Genomic DNA, 24,114 nt, shown 5'->3' with positions numbered 1-24,114 from the left:
ATATGGGATGATTATTGTGGGAAATTTTTTACTGTTACTGTAATTTAAAACTTTCTGTACCTAATTTTGCATTTTCTATAAATCAAAAACCCATTTCACTTAGGGCTACAATTAAACAGAGGAAATCAAAGACTAACTTCTAAGCAAGTCTTGCTATTAATCATAGGACAAACTAGTAGTACAACTACTTTTACTGCAGTTCCTTTCTGCCTGGGAACTGCATTTTCATCTGAAGCTTGAGTTCTTTAGAGGAGGCTGTGCCACAGATGAGACAAATTAAATAGAGGTACAGCAAATGGGAGAGCACCATGTGCTGTGGAGGATGAGCCTGCCCAGCACAGGGCTACTGCAGAGAAAACTACTCAGGGTCTGATGCTGCCATTCCAGAAGCTACCATGCTTCTTCCTTCCCCAGGAGCAGCCATGGAGTCACGGCTGTTGCTTTACATATCTGAACTGAAATCAGCATCTTTCTCCTTTTAAAAGAAAAATTTACAAAAGCAGTGGATTTCAACACTGATGTTTGCATTGAAAACAGGACACACAAACTCAAAATTGGGAGTGCAAAATGAAACCGTGTGGTATATGGAAACATAGGTCTTCTGGTTTTTTTCAAATTGGAAATCAAATGATGTATTTTTATTTTCCAAAAATAAAAAAATGCATATTGATTGCTAGACAAAATAAAACATGAATTCTCAAATCAACAGAAACATGTTTCACCCAGCTGTCTTTATTTTTTTTTTTCTCTGTCTCTGTTTCTCAAAGAAAAATTTTTATGTAATTTCTTTTTTTTCAAGTATTTTAGGGAGAGGTTTAATGTCTCATGGTGTTAGCCACTGCAAAACTCCCACAGAGGTACAAGTCATACAAGTCATCACATTAGTTACAGCAGTATATCTACAATAAGAATAGGTGATACTAGTAACTTATTCATAAAATATATGCTCAAAAATAAATTGGCTTTCAGATAAATAGTTCTCAATGTGTATATTCCATGCTAAAGAGGAGCCTTTTACTGATTGCAAAATAAAATTCAAATGTATCTTGTAAAAAATACCACTTTTAAAAATCAGACACAAAGACAACAGCTGTGAGGAGTTTGAGGAGTTTTTGGAAGGGCTTCTTACACAAACAAAACAAAACCTTCCCAACACTGACTTACGAATCTAATACTGTGATTCAACAAAACCTGAACGGAAATGGTTTCACCTCTGAGCACAACTAGATTTCAAAAGTAAATTACGTACTCAGGCTATAGATTGAAACATTGTTTTACCATTGATTTTCTTCCTAACTAAGATCTCTCACATACTCACAACTCTCATTATCTCTGACAGTGAACTCCTGCAGCAATTGACACACCTGTTTGTCAAAAAGTGCACTGAAATCGTGTCAGTGGCTGTGGCACCAGGAGCTCCTAGGCCTTTGCTCATCCCTTGGAGCACACCTTTCACTGAGGACAACAGGAGCTTCTTCTGCCTTCCTCTGATCTCCCTATCAGTCCAAGGCAGGCACCCACCACACAGGAGGTGCATGAGCAAAACAATGCCTGCAAACACAGCTTTGCCTGCCAGGAATGATGGAAAGACTGGATATCAAGTGACCTAAAGGGTGAACAAAGAAAGAGTAGGGAAAAACCAAAAAATCTAACACAGAAGTTTGGAAGTCTCGTGCAAAGAGCATAAAAAAAGCCCGGAGCACTCACTTGATGAAGATAGCTACAAACCCTGCCCAACTCCACAGTCCAGACTGGGACATCTACACCTTCTCTTTTTCTATTTATCACATTCATTTCTCCCATTTGATCTCAACTGATACTGCAAACAAGGGAGGGGAGCTGCCTGCCCTCACCAGCTTGCACACCCCTGGTGCTCAGGACATCCATATGCAGCTGGGCCTGGGAGTGGGAACGAGAGTCCAGGACCACTAGCTAACAAAAGCTCTCCTGAGCCAGCTGGAGACACCAAAATAAACACCAGCACCTCAATTCAGGGGCCCAGCAGCACTCGCCCAAAGATTTTCAGAGCCATTAATAATCAGACTGTAAAGCTGCCAAACTGGGCAGAGGAATACTAGGAAACATTTCAGAGAAGTCTGGCTGCAGGACTCCTGTACTCCTGCCTTTGGTTCAAAGCACTGCTTTGCCAGTCAGCACCAAGCAGCTGGGGATGAGGGCAGAGGGGACATGGAAAGAGGACACAGAGAGTCTCACTCCAGGACTACATGTGGGTGCACAGGTCAGTCCTATGCATAAGCACCTGCAGGACTTGGTTTTCACAGCACATTTATTAAAAATGCAGGGGAAAACTAAACCCGAACAGCTTTTCCAGCGTTTCTGAAACACCCTGGCCTGCTGGAGCTGTCCACACGGTGGAACCAGCGTGGCTCTGTGCACTCAGCTGCTCCTCACTGAGCACCCCGTGTGTGTCTGGGGCACTCCAGGGTGGCCAGGCTCTTGGGGAAGGGACACTGGCACAGAGTGACCCAGACATCTGCTGCTCCAGCCACGGCAGTGCCACAGTGCCACTGTGGACTAACCTGCCTCCCAGATGCCAAGCTCCTCCTGCAAACAGAGGAGAGGCTGCTGCAAAAAGAAAGGAATCCTAAACTCAATTACATTTAGGCACGCAGGAGGATAAAAAGAATAGAATTGTCAGAGAGAGAGAAAAAAATCCAGCAAACAAAACATGTAAAATGTGCTTATGTCTTTATTTTTAAAAGTTGCCTCCCAGCTTTCTGTTCTGCAGGGAGCACATAAAATGTTATGATTTGTAAGTTCTAGTTTACATGGTTGTTGTTTAGTATTCTGGAAAGGTTCTGGGGATTGTCTTTTTTTAATTTTTATTTTTTTTATGCAATGATCTACCTAACCTCCCCATATAACCTTAAAATGCTATCAACACACCAGTTTTTAATTACTTGCACAGCAGAATCCTAAACTGGAAGGATAAGAGACCAGGCAATTTCCCAGCATCCTTCTCCCAAGCTGTTCAGATCTGACCTGGACTCTGACTTCAGGTATACTGATGCAGATGCTGAGTGTGTTATAGTCTCTCCTATTACTTATCAATGCATAAAACAGAGTGACTGATTTACATTATAGTGGTGATGAAAGAAACCTCATGGCAAGCAATGCATAACCTTTTCACTTTAGTCAGGAATACTAGTGAATTTTGGGAGGCAAGGCCTCCAAAAGCTATGAGAAAAAGCCTCCATTCAAAGGCAGTCAAGCCCAGAACAGCAGCTACATCCCAGATGAAAACTGTGAGATGCCCCTTGTGCAAGGGCAGCACTGGACCCCTCAAATGCTGCAGGCTCTGCATTCTGAGCAACTCTCCCTACCCAGAGCAGGGTTCTGTGCTGTGTGCTGGCTGTACATGGTTTACTCAGACATCAGCTGTTTCTCACACCAGAAATCTCACGGGCAGCACCAGATTTATCTCCAAGGGGATATTTACAAGGGGAGGTGCTGAGGCACAGAAAGAGGAGGAAACTTGAAGAGGTTCTTATACCCAAGGCTGAGTGAAAAAAAATCTCCCAACTTCTCACTCGCTTTTCCAAACAATGGCATCACAATTCTTAATTCATCAAGGCCTAATTTCTGGACAATAGCATGTCTAGATGCATATTTTAAAAATTAAAGGATGTTATAAAAAAAGATAGAAGAATGACTAAATAAAGTCTGTGATCAAAATAATCTGCAGTCCCAGACGTGTTAACTGCTCTTTGTGCCCATTATTTCTTCCAGTGGCTTCTACAGTGGGAGCTCATGGTACACAACAGACATAAAAAAGCAAGGGGCTATCTGAAGTGATTTGAGTGGGGCTTAAACTTTATGTAGGCCTTGAAATAGCCATCAGCACGAAGCTGAAATTCACTCTCTGAAGAGTGGCTTTATTTTTTTTGTTTAATTGCCATTAGAACCAGACCCACCAAACAGCTACTGGTCACTCGTGGAAACTTTTTTGTCCTGAGCACTCTACAGAAATGCTCTTACAGAGCCAAAACTGAGGCTGCAAGGGCACTGGCAAAGTGGTTTTGCAGTTTGATCTCCTGGTGTTAATTGAATTGTAAGATTTTTCTATTTGCTCTTCCACTACTTGCAACCTTAACACTAATAGACACAGTTAAGGCGTAGGCCTAGTTTTTCACAGATTAATGTTCAGGAGAGCTTGTTAGCTCTTCCTGCTGAACCTTCAATTGCTCTTCCATTTAATGTTTTAGGTTAGATTGTATCTCAGAAGGAACATACTGAACAAGAAAAGGTACAAAAGTCAGGGACTGGATACAGGTGCACTCACACCCCTTTTCCAGGTGAAATCCAACCCACCACCAAGCCTGTGAGGACTCTTTGGCATATTCAGCTCAGCAGGCATCAAAAGTTAAAAAGCTTGCAGCAATTATTTCAACAATAACAGAATTTCAGTGCTTCTGTGTCCAGCCGAGAACCTTATATGGGTGCAAACCAGCCATATCCAGCTGACACTGTAAAAAACCTATTTTGGGAAGAGAATTATGCTCATACTTTAAGTTCCTTCCAACTTGATAAAACTGATTGCAAGACCTGGCCTGCAGTGTCCTGGAGCAAAGGGACCTGCACAGCAAGGACACACACACATGTGTGGCCCCTCCACAAATACTGAAAGTCTCCTTAGAAAATTGCACTTATTCTGTGTTCAGGGACTTCCACTGTGGCCTGCTCCTTACAACAGTCACAACCACCATCCAGTTGGCATTCTTGTCCCAATCAGCCACTCCTCGAGACTCCAGGCCACCTTGTTCCCAGCTGGCTGCACCTGCAGCCATGCGCTAGTCCTTAATAGATTTTAATCAATTAATTAGATAGAAATCCTTTTTCTTCTCTTAAGCAACACTGCTGAGCTTTGATTCTGGAAAGCATTTTGAGGAAAACAAAATGAAAGCACCAGACAGATACCGTTTTTATGCTGTTAAATGCCACCCCCAAATATCTTTTGTGTTATAGAGAAGTAATCATTACTCTAAGTAAAGTGCTAAATAGCATCTTAAATGTGTATATGTGAATACTGTACATGCAACTTCACTTTTATTTACACCAAATAGGAGCACACTCATGCAAAAAAATACTCAGATCTCATACGTGAGACATATACATAGTAATGTAGGTTATACTTTAAATGAAATAATTTTATAGACATTCAAAGGTACCAATAAGACAGTAGAAATAATTGTTTTAGTATAATTTAAAATGTAAATGTCATGTAATATGTAATTTAAATGTAAATCTGCACCTTAAACCTTCAATCCATCAATGTAAATCTCCATTTAAGAAACAAAATTTCCATGTGATCATGTTAATTCCTCCTTCTATAATAATTACAGAATATGAGAAACATATAACCTTCAATTAAAAACTGGTAACCAGCTATCTTCATAACAGATCGAGTTGTAAAACTGTTTTTACAAAATGCTTACTAATAAAAATAAATTTTAAAATGCTAATTATTTATTCACATAATAACTAAGTAATCAAAAAACCCCTATATGTCACACTGCTTTAAAACCAAAACTAAACCTAACGATGAACTCCTGCAGCAAAATTGTATCTGTCCTTTGGGCCAGTAACCGAGTTTCCATCCATTTTGGGATGTGATCAATTCCTCCTGTGCACCCTGCAATTCACAATGCGTGCTGGATTAGGAAGAACACTGATGCCGTGTCCCTTAAAGGTGACAGCAGGATTCTGACACTCCCTGGGTTAAACTGGGTAAAGCAAGGAGGTACAAAAGCTCACTGCTCAAGTCTGAAGGCTGCAGAATGTAGCATTCTTTAAATGCACTTTAAGAGTCATTCGAGTTCAGGCTTCCTGCATCAGGTTTTTAAATTAGTGTTAGTTGGGTTTGCGAGTACAATCCAAAACCCTCTGATATCTGTGGGAGACTTTCCACTGACTCAGGACTGGATATACTATTTTGTTTCCTATAGACAAATCAGACAATACATCTTATCTGCCAAAGGTAACAAAATGATCATGAGAATTCTCCTTTCTTAAAAAAAAAAAATCTGCAACCAGAGAGAAAAATAAATATATACATAAAAAAGAAGAAAATAAAGAATGATTTATCAAAGAGGAAAATCTTTTGAAAATGATACTTGCTGTATATACAAATGTAGAAGTAAATATACCAGAGCTCTTTGTGTTTGGGTAGCAAAACAAATACAGTGATCAAAATCTCCTGGATGCAACAAAACAGCCTTCACAGCCTTTTGCAGACTGCATTCCAAAAAAAAAAAAACAAGAGCAGCTCTGAAAAGATTGCCAATGCATTCAGAAGTCCATGTCAAAGCTTCGTGTTCACCAACACAGAACTGCCTGAACTGAAACAACTGTCCATCTGAGACACTGTCAATATTTGTAGCTGCTTTATGGTTATTACACCCTGCAGATGAAAATGCAAATGAACTCTCCCACATAACAGCCCCTCCTCGATCACCTATGCCACTGCCATTCCCTGAGACCAGTCACTGTGAGCAGTGCTTCAGAAATAATAACCTAACTTGTGTGAAAAAACCAGCATTTGGTGATCACTTTTACAGGCCCCTTAAACTGACTCCTCTCTCTGAGGAATTAACTTCAGTGTAAAACACCTTGGCCTAGCAGGGCTGTGAAAAACAAAAACGCACTGCTCTCACATATTTCTCTAAGCTACTCAGCTCAGTGGCCTGTCCCCCCAGCATTAAAATAAATAGACTTGATGGTGCTGCTCCTTGTCCTCCAGCTCCTGTTTGCAGGATATTTTTCTACTTTTGAAACTATGTAAAATGAGGGAAAAAAAAATTAGAGAAAAATAAAGAAAACAACACCAGTCTAAACAGTATCATTTCTTCTAAGTTGGCACTCCAAAAATATTTGCCTCTCTAGTTATAAAACCATGTGAACGCTTTTATTATTGAAATTGTAGCTGGCCTCTCCTCTGGAAATGTCTGCTTACATTGACAAAAGAACTTCAGGAGCTGAATGAATGCCACAGCAAACGTATCTGTGTGAAGGTATCTGAATAAATGGGCAACACGCTAAGTGTCCTTCAGATTTAAAGTATGGCAAAATATCAGTCAGCAATTCAAATGCAATCAATCAAGGGCTGTAGAAAATGATGACTTAATTAATATTTGATAAAGGTATATTGGTTATTATAATAGTAAATTCGTTTTTCCTTAGCTCTTCTTCCGTCCCCTTTGCAAAATGTTCGATCGGTATGCAAAGCAATTTACTTTTCTATTTGCGCTTTAACAAGTTTGAAAAGAGCAAATCACTTTGAAACTCCACACAGATTGGACAGGAGCTAAATGTTTTCCTTGGCAGATAACAGGATACGACAGTTGAGGTTAATTTAAATTTACGTGTGTAAAAATAAATAGGCAGTACATTGCCATCTCAGATCTATAGACTGCTTCCAAAAAGGCTGCCCTAATTTAAATAAAGAATGCATAAGGTAATGCATCAGCTCCATACCAAATATTGACCCAGCAATCCCTCTTTTTTATTCATAGAATACTCATTTGGAGCACCAGTGAGATAAAGCTCTTTGGAGCACCACCTCCCCCCCTCCCTTTTTTTTAAAGCAAAACAACAAAACAGGATTCATGCTTAGATGTGTATTTTGGAGCATCACGCCTAGACAATTTTTATGAGAGTTTTGAAAAGTTATATGAATAACTTTAGCTGTAGCAGTCAGATCTTTATTTGAAACTATTATGTATATAGTCTTAATTCAAATCCCATTTGAAGTCAGTGAAAAAACCCTGTCGCCTTCAGAGGCCTTTGGATCAGATCCTTTGTTTCCAGAGGTACAGAACAGCAAATTTCAAACGTATGCAAGAACGAGGAGTATACAACTACTAAATAAATGGTAACACTAATCTGTGAAAAAAACCAGTTTATATAAAGGGCAACTCAAAATTATGAGATCTCATATTTGATGGTGTATTTTTGTAAAAAGACAGGCTGCAAAACGCCTGATCTGGAGCATTTTATTCCTACATATCCCTCTACAAATGAAGGCGTCTTGAAGAGAATTACATTCTATTTTGGAGATCTTAAATTTAAATAAAACCCTTCTAGAACTGGAGATTTAAAATATCCTCTGTGAGTGCAGAGGAATACCTGTGGACAGATTTCTGCACCATTTCTAAGAGAATCATGGGCTGGTTTGTTCTCTAGTGAGAAGTTACAGGCCAGAATCATGACTGATTCCACAAATGTGCACACAGACTATGCAAGTGAATATCTGGTGGAGGGGGATTGCTCCAAAGCCCATCAAACTCCGCTCAACAGAATTCAATGTATTGTGGCTCAGGTATGGAGCCAGATGAATAAACAAGCACAGATCTGCACAGCCCAGTACAGTTTACAGCAGACAAACTCAGGACTTGCAGAAGTGCGTGTGCACTTCCAAACACCTACCCGTCCATTTGCTATCTGCTGGGATCACTGCTGGGGAACGCCCATTGTGCTGGCTACAGGGATTCCAACTTTTTGTCTTCTGGCTGCAAACGTGAGTCTAGCTGCACACACACTGAATAAATGAACACTTATCTCTGTGACAATCAAACGCGCTGGGCGAGCACACGCTGCACGAACACGCATGCAGCTATGAAGGAACACGCTCCACACTGTGTCTTGTTTGAGAAACAAAACATATGCAATCATATTTTTAAATTATTTTTCCCCCCTTCTCAGACAGGTACATGCACCATAAAGCAGCATTAGAACTGTGGCAGCGTGGCTTTGTTGTGCATGTCAGACCTGCACAAGCACCACCACTGCAGGGGGAGGAGGGAGGGCTGATTACCGGCACCTGCTTCAAGCTGCGAGAGACTGATGCAGTTAGCAGGAAAAATGCCTAATTAGAGCACATTTCCATTTTCCTGAGGGAAGGTGTCACCATCACGCCTGCCCCTGCCCTGAGCACCCATGTGCATGGCAGACTCTGAGCACCAAGGCCTTGCCAAGCTTTAAGGAACATGTGGCACACGGATGGAGGCCGAGTGCAGCACAGAACCCATTCTGCTCGCAGGGGAGCTGATGAACCACTGAGTGGATGTGAATTACATCCCCCCCCCCCCCCCAAAAAAAAACCAAAAAAAAAACCAAAAAACCAACAAACCTTTTTTTTTTTTTTCCCCAAAGAATACTGGATGAGAAAAGGCATTCCTTCCACTCCTTTTACTCCTCCTTAGCTGCCACCGAAGGTTTATGAATACTTGGCATGCACTCTGAGAAGACAGTGCTGTACCCACAGAGCCACACAAAATACAATCCAGCCTCACAGTCCTACTCATCTCACACATTCAACAAAGGCAAGAACCTCGGACTGCACTCACATCTAGAAGAGCTAACTCCCGCTCCATTCTCTTTCCCTTTCCCCTTCTCCCTTTTCCCTCTCCTTTACGCACAATAAAATCTCTCTTAACCTGATCCAAACCTGGCAACGTTCATTGGGACAAAATCACAATTAATTTGAAAAAGTTTAGCCAGACGGCCCAGTTGCTATCTCTGGCAGTGAGGATCCCATGGTAGCCTGCCTGCCTGCAGATCCTGCTCCTGTGGGATCACTGCTGTGCCACGCACCGAGCTCGGCTCTGCCCAGCACTCCGCACCCTCTCAGGCCTAGAGCACATGGACCTCACCCTTGTGTTCCCCTCGCTCTCCACACCAGCAGGTAAAAGCCAGATTTTCAGCCAAGATAGGTGGGTGGTTAACAAGAGACAGTTCATTTATCAGCAACTCCTTAAATTTCCTTTTGGAGGACAAAATTGCATTTTGAGGATTGAGATGAGGGAGAAACGCTCATTTTGCCTTCAACTTGCTCTATCATAGATTATTTTAATTTTGTTTCACTCAATTATTACCTGAAAATACGCAAAACTTCGTAATTATTATCTGAAAATATGCCAAACTTCATCCTAGCCAGCTATAAAATGAATCTTTTAATTAAGCAAAGTATTGTCTATGCTTTTCATTTTTCATTACATGCACCAAACGTTTTGTACGAGAATCTTGGCACTCCAACACAAAACACTTTCAAAATGTAAATGCTCCAGCTCACATGCATAATTTCTGCACACATTCATCTGAGGGGCTGAATAGTTCTATCAGCAGTTATATTTCAAGTTACAGACTAAAAATAATTTTAAATTTAAACCCTGGAAATTGCCATCTAATGAAAAGATTTTAATCCCTCTTCAATTAACATGCACGTGGTCTTTATACACTGCTATGATCAGCACACTTATAGAAACCCTCACTGTGAAATAAACCAGGCAATTCTGCTTCTCTTACTTGCAGAGTTAATTTCTAGCAAGCCTCCGCAAAATAATGAACTAATATGTGAGAAACAATTTTATATTCCTTTAAGCTAGTCCTCATCAACAAAGCAGCCCCCAAGTATTACAACCTAAGGATAAAAAAACCTTCTTTAGATAAATAGCATCATTAGCAGCAATACTGCCGAGTACTCTGAAATTTCTCAGTGAGGAGTGTTCCGCAGTTTGTGAACCCTCCACTAACATTTTATTTGCATTGTACCGTGTAGCTGCTACAGGCCTCTAAAAACTCCTTTGAAGAAATTAATTTTAGCTATCACCAAGCCATATGCTCCTAAATTCCTTTCTTAATCTACACAGTTCACTAAAATATTCTCTACTTACTTTAAGCATGATCAGCCAATAAAAACTGCTTTACTACTTAAAGTTATGAGTTGTATTTCAGTTTATGTTGCCATAAAACACTTCTAACGCAATGCCAATACGGAGATGGTTTTGATACAATGCTGTCAATGGCCTGAATTTAAAATTATTTTTATATAAGTCACAAGGTATTTTCAAATTATTTTGGGGGTTTTTTGGGGGGAGGGGGGGGGGGCTTTATTTAGTTGGGGATTTTTTTGGTTTTTTTTTTGCAGAGAAAGCCTCTGAAATCATTTGTATTTGGTCTGTTATTTACTTTAAATACTATACATAAATAAAATTAACAGGAAAAGATTACAGTATTTTACACAAGCCTCCCATTTTTTCCAGTGTGCAAAAAAGCATTTTGGTTTAGAAATACATAAGAAAGGACTATTTTCCTCATAAAGTGCCCTAAAATATATTTATTTTCAGATACTTTAATTTCCACAAAGATTACTCTATATAAAGAATTGAAAATACCTATTATTGTAAGTCTAGCAATTTCACAGTGGTAATAAATCCTAAGTGTTTAACTATCTGTCAAATTGCACCTAACTCACTACATCTCTATCCACATGCTACTTTGGTTTATAAATGGCATTACTCTAATATTTAACTATTCTACTTAAAATAAATTCCTTCATTAACACCCGAAGAGAAAGAGAGTGGGAGTGTGCATGAGCATGTGCCAGGTCGCATACGTAAAAAGATAAAAAGAAAATACACTTTTGGCACTTATGGACTTTTAAAGGCCTTGAAAAACATAATTTTTAAAATATATGATAAAAATTGTAATTAGAAACTAATCATGAACAATTCCAAGTATCAAAAAATTTAAACATGAATTAGGAAAATATTTACGTTGAAATTCACGTCGCTAAGAAAATCAGGAAATGTAACTGTGATGAGATACAATCATTGAAGAGCATCAGATAGTTACCTGCAAAGCCAGGAGTTGAGCAATGCCACCAGGTCCCTTCTCTCGTATGTGTCCCTACAAATAAACCCCATGCACTGGCTGGTGGCTACGTTACAGCTGCTCTGCACAGGGATGCTTAATAACGCTTCACACAGACTGAAATATTAAATAAATGTAAAAAACTTGCACCGCCCAACTTTGTTTCTTCTCTTAAGCTCCCCTTCTATTTTTATTTTTTAGAAGGGAAGGGGGAAGCGCCATTCAGGAAAGCAGTTATATTGTGCTCAATGAAGGCAGGACTGGCACAAGTCCTAGAACATTTGCATTCAGAAATAAAAGCTGTGATCGACCTTTGTCTGCTAAGAAAATGAAGCTTGCTGGTTTTGAACAGGCTAGCGAAGGGAGGGGCAGACTCGATAGAGAGGGAGAAGAGAACCTAAAAAACAGCAACAATAGCAAATATTAGTCTATCACATCCTTAATAGGCAGCAAAGCGATCCTCCCGAACGAGCCTGGACCTCGCCGGGCTGATAACGCACTCCTGGTTAATCATAAATGATCAGGCAGACGCGAGCCAATGTGCCGATCCCCACGTAGTTCCCGAAACTTGATTTTCCCACTTGACATCCCCTGCGCTCCGGCGGGAGCAGCTTACCCTGGCAGGGCGGGACGGCGAGCCGCCGATGGATGCGGCGCTGGGTGTTCCCCTGGCGGCTCCGCAGTCCCCGGCAAGGCGGGCGGGAGGCTCCGGGCGAGGCGGCGCATCTGCGCGGCCGGGCAGGCCCGGGAGGCGGCCTCGCCCCGCGCCCGCACCGGGCCCGCCGGCAACAATGGGCGGCTGCGAGCGAGGGGTGGCAGGGACGGCGGCGGAGGGAAGGGAGCGGAGCAGGCAGAAGGCAAGGGAGAAGAGAGGGGAGGGAGGGAGCGAGGGAGGGAGGGAGCGAGGGGGGAGAGACGAAGGGAAAGAGGAGAGGAGGGGAAAAAAGAGAAGCGTGTTAAGCTTGTCTGGTAGTTAACAAGTCTTGAATGAAGAATGTTAGCAAACAGACAAACAGCATGTCTGATGCATGCTAATAGTCCTGGCTTCACCACTGACAATATGAATAATTCAGCAGAAAGGAGGGAAAAGAAGAAGCGAGGGGGGGTGGGGGGGGGGGAAGATTAAAAAAAAAAAAAAAAAAAAAGGCATCCTCCCTTCACGCTCCCAAACGTCTGCAGAGGAGACGGGAATAAAAAGTGTGCCGCAACTTTCTCCTTCCCACCCATCGCACAGAAAATATTCAGCAAAAAGGCCGCTCGGGCACCAGCCGTTTCGCCAGCCCAGCCTCTCGGAGATTTTCGATTCCTATTTTTGTTGCCTATTAATTTCCCCCCCCTCCCCAACCCCCTCCCTCTTTACCGCCTATTTTACTTCTTTTGTCTGGGAGCTGGCACCTGTCCCAGAGACGGCATTTTACTGCACATCCCCTTTTCCCTCCTCAGCAGAGAAAAGGGGAGGGGGTGGTGGGGGGAAGGTCTGCAAGGACGAAACCGCCTGTGCACCCCCTGCCCCCCCAGACATGCCCCCCATATTTCCTTTTCAGCCACGGTCTAATTACAGGGGGTTTGGAGGGATATCACACGCCCTATTTCACATGGTACAGATACCTACAGCCATTAAAAATATATTTCTACGAAAGAGAAAGAGAAAGGCAGAGAAAGCAAGAGGCTCGTTCCCTGAGCAGCACTGTGCACTGGGACTCCGGGGAGGAAAATCACCAGCAAAAGCCTCATCCTCAGAGCACACAAACCTGCAAAGCCCGAGTCATTGCTCAGGCAAAGGAATCCATTTCCTTAACAGAGGGAAAAGGGAGTGAGGGACAGGGATGAGCAGAGGGGCGAGCCCTTGGCGCTTTGCCCTCTGCATTGGGATGTACGGCGCAGGAGAGGCGAGAACCAGCCCCGCTCGGGAACGCTGGGAGAGGAGAGGAGGGCTCAGGCAAGCAGAAGAAAAAGAAGATCCTATTTGCAGCATTTTTAAAAGTTCTGCTCTGGCAAAGGCCGTCTGAAGGGGAGGCCCTTGCAGCAAGAATGCGAGCAGCAGCCGCCTTTCCAGAGTCCAGCCTCCTTCTTGTGAGCGACTGGAGCAGTCTGGCGGAGGAGGAGGAGGAGGACGACGACGACGTGAGCCAGCGAAACGCAGCGGGCTGGAGCTGATGATGAAAGCGGCACGGCCCTGCGCGGACAGGCTCCTTTCCAGCCCCCGCAGCCACGGGCACAGGGACAGGCAGCGAGCCCGGCCCTGCTGCCACCCCCGCCGGGGACCCCCGCGGGCCGGGGGCTGCGATGGGGACGGCGCCGCCGGGAGGGGACCCGGCAGAAAGGCAGCGATGGGAGGAAAGGCGCTGCGCTGGAATGTAAATGCACCCACGCTATGGCAATATGCTTGACAGGGCAGTGCGGCTAATGAAGCTTTTAATTGGGGGAGGTGGGGGTGTGTGTGGGGGGGTGGTTTCTACGGAAATATCTCCCGGGATTAAACGGAGAGAAGAGGCTCCTCTCTGCAGTCACACACCTACACCGCTCTGCGTAACACAGCAGTCCGCAAGGACCACGAACTACAGCACACACACACACTAAACCAACCCCAACGTACCGAGCTGAAAATGGCTATTTGAAAAAGTAAATACCGTATGTGACAGAAAAACTTTGCGATTTTGTTTTCTCACATGCCCTTACTTCCAAACCAGCTGCACAGCCAAGCTCAGGCTGCTTGGCCCTTATAACTCTCTTGGCACCGAGTCAAAAGCTGATAAGCATTTGGGCGAGACAGCTCAACTGCTGTGCTGGAAGAAAAACAGCTGCCATGATTGCTGTTTGATTGAGAGCGCTCGCACACACTCACAAAAAACATACCAGGCTGCAAGGACGGGCCACAAATGCCTGAGGATTCAGCTTCAGAAGATCAACATACATTTCCTTAAAAAAAAAAAAAGAAAAAAATTATATAGTTTTGCCTCCAAACACCCTCCCCTTCTTTAAAGAAAACGTGCTGCGTCGACTTGCTTTTCTTCTTCCCATCCCCCTCCATTAACCTCAAGCAAACTCAAGGAATTGTGCCAAAAGTCCCGTTGCTAGTTACCAAGTGCATTTTTTTAAATGTCCCTTTGATACTTCTTTCCCTCCTGCTTGCCATGGAATATGCAAGTAAGATAATCTTTCAATTACTTACAAGAAGTAATTAAAAAAGAACTTCTAGCTCAGCGTTCCTTTCCCTCTTTCTCTCTTAAGGGGCAAGAGGAGGGAAGCGAGGGGGAGAAGGATGTTTTTTCTCTTTGCCGAGTCCAACATTTGGCTTTTTCCATTTGTGGCAGATCACTGTAACGCTATTGTAAAACAACTTCCTGCCCCTTTTGGCTCACGTTCCAGAAGCTGCTAGGCTAAGTTCATAGCACAAACTTTTTTCCCCCTTGCCGAAGAAGATAGACAAAAAAAATTCCTGCAAATTATTCTCCCCCTTTTCTGGCTCATGGACTCACAAGGTGAATTTATTGCAGCTCTTTAAGAATATCACACAAGAGACGTCGGTATCCCAGCTGGATAATTCATAAGATGAAAAGGTGGGGTCATTATAAATATATGTCTGTGTGTGTCTGTGTGTGCCTGCATTTTAATTCTGTCATTTTGAATTGTTAAGTCTCAGTACCATCAGGTGGATAATGAGCTAAGCTGCTTCATCTGCCGTACTAATTTGTATATCTATCATAGCACAGATCATTGGCTCAGTACATACAGCCTCCTACTTTCCAATTGCTTTTGTGCTCTAAGGTGACCTGCATCTCTCTCATCTCCCTCCTCTCCTCTAAATGCTCAGCCTCATGAAAATACCCACTGGAAGCTCCTGAACCCTCCCTGCTAGAAACGGGAGACGTTGCAGTCTCTCTGCTATAAGCCAAAAAGGAAAACTAAGGCCTCCACAAGTTGCTCTCTCACGGTCTCTCCCTCCCTCCCTCCCTCTCCCTCTGTTTCTCTCATAGCAACAGCATTTCTTGGTGCGCCTGCTTTGGCATACATCAGCATTTCCACCGTCCAAGTGTCCTTTTGCGTCACATCTCGCCATTTCATTCAGCCAATGAAATCTCCTTCTTGCAATAAAAATATATAGACTTTTTCTGTTATTGGTATATTCAAAATTTTTTTTCATGTGCTTTCCTAACAAAAAACGTTGTCAAGCATTTGATTTGCCCTGCACTGGGGGGGGTGGAGGGGGGGAGGGTGGAGAGGGGGAGGAGACTGTACAAGATTCAACCTTGAAGAATCGTCTTTGTGGAAAATATGTTACCATAAGAAAAAAGGGATCAGATAGTTACTTAAAGAAAGTAATAGTTGACCCTCTCACTTACTATTCACATTGCTTATGCCATACATTGCTTTCCTGATGTACTTTTAAAGCAGCTAGGCAGCTTCAGCTGATTGGAAAAGTCAATACCATGTGTATTGAAGTTTGTAAAATATTCTTCAGGAAAAAACAATATATTAATTGATATTTAATTCCACTAAGTATTGATCATGAGGTGATAGAAAAAACTGCAATGTGAAAAGAAAACCCATAGACATACATCTGTCTATCCCATCCAAAGCGGCTGCTCTCCAACGCACTATCCTGCAAAATGGAGCGGAGGGTTTCGCACTCGGAGGCTCTTTCCAAAGAGCATTTCCTCCTTCCATAACCTCCCGTGCCCAGCTGTGGTGGAGATGGTGACAAAGGCTCTGTCCCAGGCCCAGGTACCCGGCTCGCAGCAGCGGCAGAGCTGCGGGCGCTGTGCCTGGCACGGCCAGCCCTGCCCGGGTGCAGCAGCAGCAGCCTGGCCCTGGAGCCCAGTGCCAGCCCAGGCCTGGGAGCAGCCAGCCCTGCTCTCCAAGTGCTCAGTCCCAGCCACAGGGCACGGGGTGCCACACGTGCCTTTCTCCGAGCCCCACCGACTCCTGCCGTGGTGAATTTAGGGAACCTCTGTTACCCACTTCCATCCACCCTCACATCTCCAGAAAATGCTCAACCACCTCAGCATTCTGAGGAGAATACACATTTCTTCTGTAAGCAAAATATATGTCTTATGGTTTTCCCTTACCAACTTTTTTTTTTTAATGGTGCGAAACCACAAAATGTTTCTAATATTTATTTTTAGGGAATTATAGTAAAAGCATACTAGAGATTATCAGGACACAGCTGACAAGATATTTAAACAGTAACTTTCCCACAAATATTTATTTCGGTAAAATGACACCTAGTAATTCTGACCTCTTCTAATAACTGGTCTCTACTGCACATAGACTGTGGATGCAGAGGATGTGCATAAATTCTGGGTGGTTAAAAAGTGAAAGCAAGCAAAATTTCTAGGTAACAGCCTTAGCAGCAGATAGTCATCACATCCAGCTAAAACTCATACAATTTTTGTTTTAAAATGATGACATGACATTCCTGATAGTATTTATTTTAACATAACATCCACAAATGAGAATGTTAACCCTGCACAGTAAAAAAGAGATTACATGTAATAGTGCAGTGAAAAACTTTTAATGCCCATGAAATATAAAAGACAGACCTATATTTTAGGGAAGGATCAGACTTACATAGACAAATTGCTTAGTTCAGAGTGTTTTACTTGTATTTAATCAGCTTTCTGAATGACTTTCCCCCTTGTTTCTCAGACATGATTTTTAGCTCCCTATTTATTTTTCTACTTTCTGTATAAAACATAGGTCCTCTTGTTTTTCACTCTCCATACCTGTCCCTTCCTTTCTCATTTTTTGTTAATGTGAAAACAGCTGAGGTTCATCCCTTCTTTTGCCTGCCCCTAATGGGGATAATTCTGGTGCATTTGGAGGGTTAAAAGTGCCTCGCCTTTACACAACTATGGCTCGTATTCATCCACCCAAAGCTACCCTTCCTCAAGGAGACACAAAAATGCATTCTGTCTGTCACCACAGCTGTGAAGTAAGGTTGAAAGTTGTCTAACTTTAGGTTACCACAGAACTGAAAAATTAGGGATTCAGGAAACAGGAAAACAATCACCTCAAGTCCAACTTGTAAGCTTCACTTAAAAGAAATGGAATTCCAAAAAGGGAGGTGGAAGAATTATTTTAAGATTCATTATGCCTGAATAAATTCAAATTATGCAAATAGTAGTAAGCCACTATTTTTGTACCACAGATTATACTATTGCTGAATTTTATATCTCCTTTCTTTTCCTTTATCTCAAGTTCTGTCGATTGGAAACTCATTATAAATACTCCTGCTGAACACTAATTAATTTCCTTGTATTTTAACTCAGAGTGGCATCTCTTGTTCTTTGCTCTCAGTTTGGTATGACAGAGACATCCACACTGAGGTCACCTCTAAATAGATCATGATTTTTTGCTCTCCAGATAATACAGCTCATTTGCAATATGGGGTGGTTTGTAATCTAACAGCCTTCAGAAATATTTAATATACGATGATCAGGTGCATTCTTAGGTTGCTTTTTTTTTAAATAATCCAATAAACATATTTCCTTTTTTTTTAAAATTAAGTTATCCAGAAAAGTGTAAATCCCTCCTTTTTTTATTTTATTGTATCACTAAAATAATTCCAGTGTAGATTATAAAAAAATCACCAAGAATAATTTTACTTAACATTTAGACAGATTTTGTTTTTAGAGCTACTCTCTAGGAATTAAAAATAAAAATATTTAAAATCTATCTAGAAAAGCAAAGCAGCCTTGTGCACCACTCCCTGAAAGGACCAGAGTGGGGATTACAGGGGTGCACACTTTAGAGAAAGGACAGCAATTACACACAGTGCCATTGTGCAGGTCACTTAGGAAAGTTCTATTTACTGCTGGATAACTTGCATTAATTCCAGTGGATCAGTGGCCTACTAAATTATAGGGGGAAAACACTGAAATACCAAATAGGCAATTCTGAAATGATCTAAACTGTAAAAGCAAGCTGAATGAGGATGTCTTTCTACACCCTTCCCTTCAAAACATAATGGAGCATTTTGCAAAAACACTTCCTCCAGTACACTGTACTTTTAACAATACTGCTGTACTGTATAAACTTTAACAATAGTGTTGTACAGAAAACTTTGCATTAAACCGGTATCAACATAAGTGAAGCTCTGGCACTAGCACGAGTGATTTATTTTTTAATTTTTTTTTTTCCCCTCTAAGAAAGGAGTCATTAGAAGGGGTGGTTGCACGAGCAGGTTTTTAAGGGTGCTGCCGACATAATGTTTATCTTGCAGCTTTTTTCCCCCGGTGTTTTTTTACTCTACTCTTGCCTCGGGACGGGCAGGCGCTCGCCGGGCGCAGGTGAGCGGCGGAGCCTTGGCAGCCCCGCACGGGGAGCCCGCTCTGTCTGTCCGTCCGTCCGTCCGTCCGTCCCGGGCGGCGCTCCCGGCAGCCCGGCTGAAGCGCCGGGACTGCGAGCGGGCACCCAGCTCTGCTCAAACCCTCCGCTCCCTCTGCTCACGGGAGCCTCTGCTCACAACCGGGTGCCTCCCAGACAGAGCTGCTGGAGATTCCAACAAAAAAGGATCTCGGAAAAAAAAGAAGGGAAGAAAAAGAAAGGAAAACTAACACACTGGGGGGAAAAAAAGTTTGGTTTTAGAAAATGGTAAGCTGCAAAAAGTAAGCAAATACACATGATGAAATCTTCATTGAAAATTTATAATTTCTCGCATCCAATAAAAGGGCTTAAAATTCCTTTATCTCATAAATTACTTACAGGTTTTTTAACTACTCAAGAGCAGTCCAGTGACCAAGTTCTCCCGTATTAAGTATCTATGTTTTAATTACACCAGAGTGCAATAATCCTGTACAAAGTGAATTGCAATGCATGTGAAATTTACATACAGCACAAATTCCTTTGTGTTTTTTTTGGTAGTGAAATGTTAGCAAAGCTGAAAAATTTGCATGAACTGTAAGAAAATAAAAAGGGACTTCCATTACAGGATCACTTTCCTAGCATAACTGCAATTACTTACTACAGACAGAGACAATCCAAAATGGTTGTAGATAGAGAATTCTGTTTGTGAGTTAAGTGTTAGTATCAGATGTATTTATGTGGCCAAATTCAGGTGTGCAGTTCAAGTTACCATTTCTTTTGAGCCCATTAAAGGTAAAATACAGGGTACATAAGGTACACCTTAAGTTGGCTATCTAAAGGATAACTGGAACCTGAACACAGTAACAATATATTGGCACTGGTAAATTTAAATTCCTCTCCTTGAAAAAAAAAACAACCTCTCCTAACATGAACGATATTGACACATTATTATTATTATTATAAAAAAATATAATGTCAAGACAATAATGAACCTACTGGAAGTATTCATGTATTTATCCAGCCAGATAAATACAGGCTTTTACACTCCTGGTATCAGCTGCAGGTATAATACATAGTTGTGAAAAAAGGACAGTATTTTCTAAGTTTTGTGTTCCATGAATGGTGTCATTTGATTCTTTTGTCTTTCTGTCTGTCGTGTCTCACTTACTGGAATTGTCACACATGCACTACTAAGTTTCATGAATTTCAAAGGGATGCCTGAAGTTATAAAATCATCTTTAACATGCTTCTGCTACGTTTCAGTTGCAGTGAATAAAATGTGAATAAAATGTCCTGCACAGAGGCACAGGTGGTAAAACAGGGCCAGTTCCAAGGCTTGGGATGAGGCCGTGCTCCTCCTGAGCTGTCACTCCACACTGGTGTGTAAAATGGGTTTTAGAAAGGAGGGTCATTTTGGTGTTGTCAGCAAAGCAGAAATTCCATGCAAAAAGTATCTTTTTTTTCCCCCTAATTTCTCGTTTTGCTGTTTCAAAGACGAATCAGTGTCCATGCAATTAAATGCGTGCCATAATTTAATAAAGGTGATTTTACTGAAGTTTATTACCGACACAAAAGCCTTTATAAGGAAAAGGCCAAATTAAGTTTTTTGCTATGTTGTCTACACTAATAAAGTGCAGCATGAATACTAAAACTGGCACTGCAAAAAAAAAGGGGGGGGGGAGCAAAATTGTGAAAACCTGCTTCCAAACTTATTCAACAAATTGTGTTTTCAATTCATCCCAGGGGATATCTGTGACTAATCCATGGAAATTTTAAGTTTCAAATTTAGAAATTTTTTTCTTTGGGCCTTAAAGCATTTTACTGAATATTTTAGATGGCTGATCAAAGTGCTGAAATATTAAAAGGTCAACTCATAAATGTATATTCCTAGAAAAAGTTACCAACAGAAATATAATGCAATGACTTTTTTTGACGCACCAAAAATTTCAAGAAAACTGTACAGTTTTTTTTCTAATGCAAACAAGGTACTTAGTAAGAAAACTGTATAGGGAGAAAAACCCAGACCTTTTGTCTCTTGGAAACAGGAGAATGTGACTGGGTTTGACATGGAGAAGTCACTCTGACTCAATTAGAAATACAGCTACTTTTCAAAAAATTCTGAGGTCAAAAACCAAAATTAAAGTTGATGTCTGAAGCTCATATTACTTCTGTCATTTATCTGTAATAAAATTAAACAATTTCACCTCATCCCAGTAATAATTTCAATAAAATCACACAGTCTGTCCCTTCTGTATGTGGATGCAGTATGGGACACCAGGATATATGTGTATGTATGCAGTTACAGTCTCATGCTAGTACAGTCCAGTAAGTGTGAATACTACTAGAATAAGACTCTAAATCAACGTTGTTTATGTAATTCTGCACAATAGAAATTATAACATTTTTATAATGCAGTCTAAAGATTACTAATGAAGGATTACATTTGAATTACAACAGGGAAATCAATGGAAGGCACGGTTCAGGACCATTGTTTTTCTAGTTACACAAACAAATGCAACATTTGAAAAACCTTAACTTAAATACAGAGTAAGAACTATATAAAAGAAGTTGATGGTAGCAGCGCTACAGCAGCAGGAATTTTATCCTCGGTGTTAGTGAACAACTCATCCCCACCAGAGAAGGAAGGAGGCTCCCTGCTCTGGGACTGCCTGGATGCTGGACCTCGCTCCCACACCTGGGAGCCAGAGGGAGACTGACATAAACATGAGGGGTTTCACTGAATAAAGCACTGCATGTGCAGACCAGAATGTTCCAGCCTTCAGCTGGCATGCCCTGAGTGTTCAGCTCAGAGGGGAAAGCAAAACAGGTACTTCAGACTCATTGTGGGGACTGCAAAAAACAGTTTTGCTTTAAAACTGCACTTACACGACTGTTTGGGCAGCAAATAGGGATCCCACGCTCATGGGGACACATTTCTATAGGAGTAACACATTCACGAAGAAAATTATTGGCAATCTATTAGAAAAGGCCCTTTTGTGACTGAACCACTGCACAGTTCCAGCTCATCTTTGCCTTTCCCTAACAGAGAGCACCATTTTGAGGCTGTCATGCATTTTTCCTTCCAAAGGGGTTAACGTCAGTGGAAAAGGCGAGGATCCTCTTACCACAGAAAAACTGAGCCATGCAGTTTCCCAGAGAAGCTGCCTTTTTATTTTTACAGGTGCAACTGACGTCTGTCTCGTATTTTCTGCTCACCCAAGTATTAATTTAAAAACCACACACACATGAACGTATGATATGCAGCTATCTGCACCCAGGTAGCTTTTTTACACTTTTACATGTTTCTTTTTCCTCAAGTATTTAATGGAAGGAGGCACAAGAACAGATTTTGACATAAGACAAATAAGGAAAATAAGCATTCATATCAAATTAATTTGGCTGAATTACACTAGGCCTAAATATACATCCTAGTGTTTAGAAAAATGTTCATCTTCAAAAAGCAAAGAACAGGCTTCGTAATTTCCATAGCACACCTAAAGCCTGACCAAACCGCATGTTCTACAGGACTACTTTTAAAATTTTTCATTATATATTTCAATGGTCCAGAGAATCAAAGAAATCAACAGGGAAACAGAAATGGTTTCATATTAAAAGCAGTACAGACAAGTGTACACCAGTTGCTAAAGAGAGAAGGCTATTAAATATGAACGGTTCCTACGTGGTTTTCACCGCAGGGGTCACATTTGGAAACAATTTTGATACCAAAATTAGAAGCTCATGTTTTAATTTCAGCAACATCTTTGTCTAGGAAATGAGAGAAATCTTACCCACCATTAAGCTTTACCAGGTACACTAGCTGGAAAAATCAGTGCCAGAAATAGTAATGCTGAGGAACCACGTTCACACAGTAAAATAGACAATTCTCTGCTCATTCTATTAATCTAAACCTTGCCACAGATAAAGCTCTTTTTTAAACAGTAAAATAAACCTAAACAAAAAAAAAAATCCTGAGAGGTTTGAGTCAGGAGCGTTCAAAGCAAAAGCATTCCAAAAGATTCCCTTCACTAAGGAACTTTCAGAAGAGGCACTTCTACAATGGCATCCTAAATTATCATATTGCATGCTGAAATGTTTAATACACTCTGAAAAAAATTAGTTTTCTCTTTCTTCAGCCATTTTATAGCTACTGTAAGGTTCCAATATCTTTCTCAAGAAAAAGAAGTTTTTTAAAATCTGAATACTGGCTGAGTATTTTCTTAACTTTTTTTCTTTTAAACTCCAAGCTGCTATCCACATTTTAAAATTCTACTACAGCTCATTAACTCCAAAGAAAGCACAACCATATCAGTGCTTCAAGGCAAGAAAAAAACCCCAAAATAATGCAAATAGCATTGCCTTGAGACTCTTTTTAGTCTCTAAAATATCACAAATAACAGAAAAGCAATACCAGTACTGAAAAAATGATAAAAGGGGATGGACTTATTTGTTAGTAAACATATTAATTTTAACTAAGCAACACGAGTGAAAAATAGACTTATGTCAACATGACAATATTACTTTCAGTGGAAAACAGGTAAATATACATTTCCACTCTATCTTCCAATAAAAAAAAATCTAAAAGTAGTGGACTTTGGGAATTTCCAACAACAAATAAGGGACACAGAAGGGCTGGTTTCAGTATTGCTGCAGTCAGCATCACTTGCTGCTCCCATTTGGTTCAGCTCTGAATGCAAGTTTTCCCTCAAAGCGTGCGACAGCTCAGCTGCTCAGCCACTGCTTTTGTTAAAAGAGCTCATTCTGCTGTATTACAGAATGTACTTTTAAGTCTAAGGGTAGATTATTACAAGTGTTTGTTTAAATAATTCAGCTGCAAGAAAACTTAAAGAGGGATGTAATGTTTTACTTGAAATGTCTGGAATGCAAAGATACATTTTTACCTTAATCCTATTCATGTTGACAGCCACAGAAGTTCCAAAATTTACTATTGTAGTGTTATTGTTTTTTTGTGATGGCAACATTATAAGCTCCCCCCAATACACTCAGATTCCTCGTGCTCAGTTCTAACCCTGCTGTGTTTTACACAACTTGGCTGTCATCAGCAATTAGGGTTTTTTTGGTTAGGGTTTTGTTTTTTTTGTTTTTTTTTTTTTTTTTGATAGAACGATAAATGTGGAA

The sequence above is a fragment of the Melospiza georgiana genome, chromosome 4, assembly GCF_028018845.1.
Source record: "Melospiza georgiana isolate bMelGeo1 chromosome 4, bMelGeo1.pri, whole genome shotgun sequence".
Taxonomy (NCBI): Eukaryota; Metazoa; Chordata; class Aves; order Passeriformes; family Passerellidae; genus Melospiza; species Melospiza georgiana.
Note: the sequence above shows the minus strand (reverse complement) of the source record.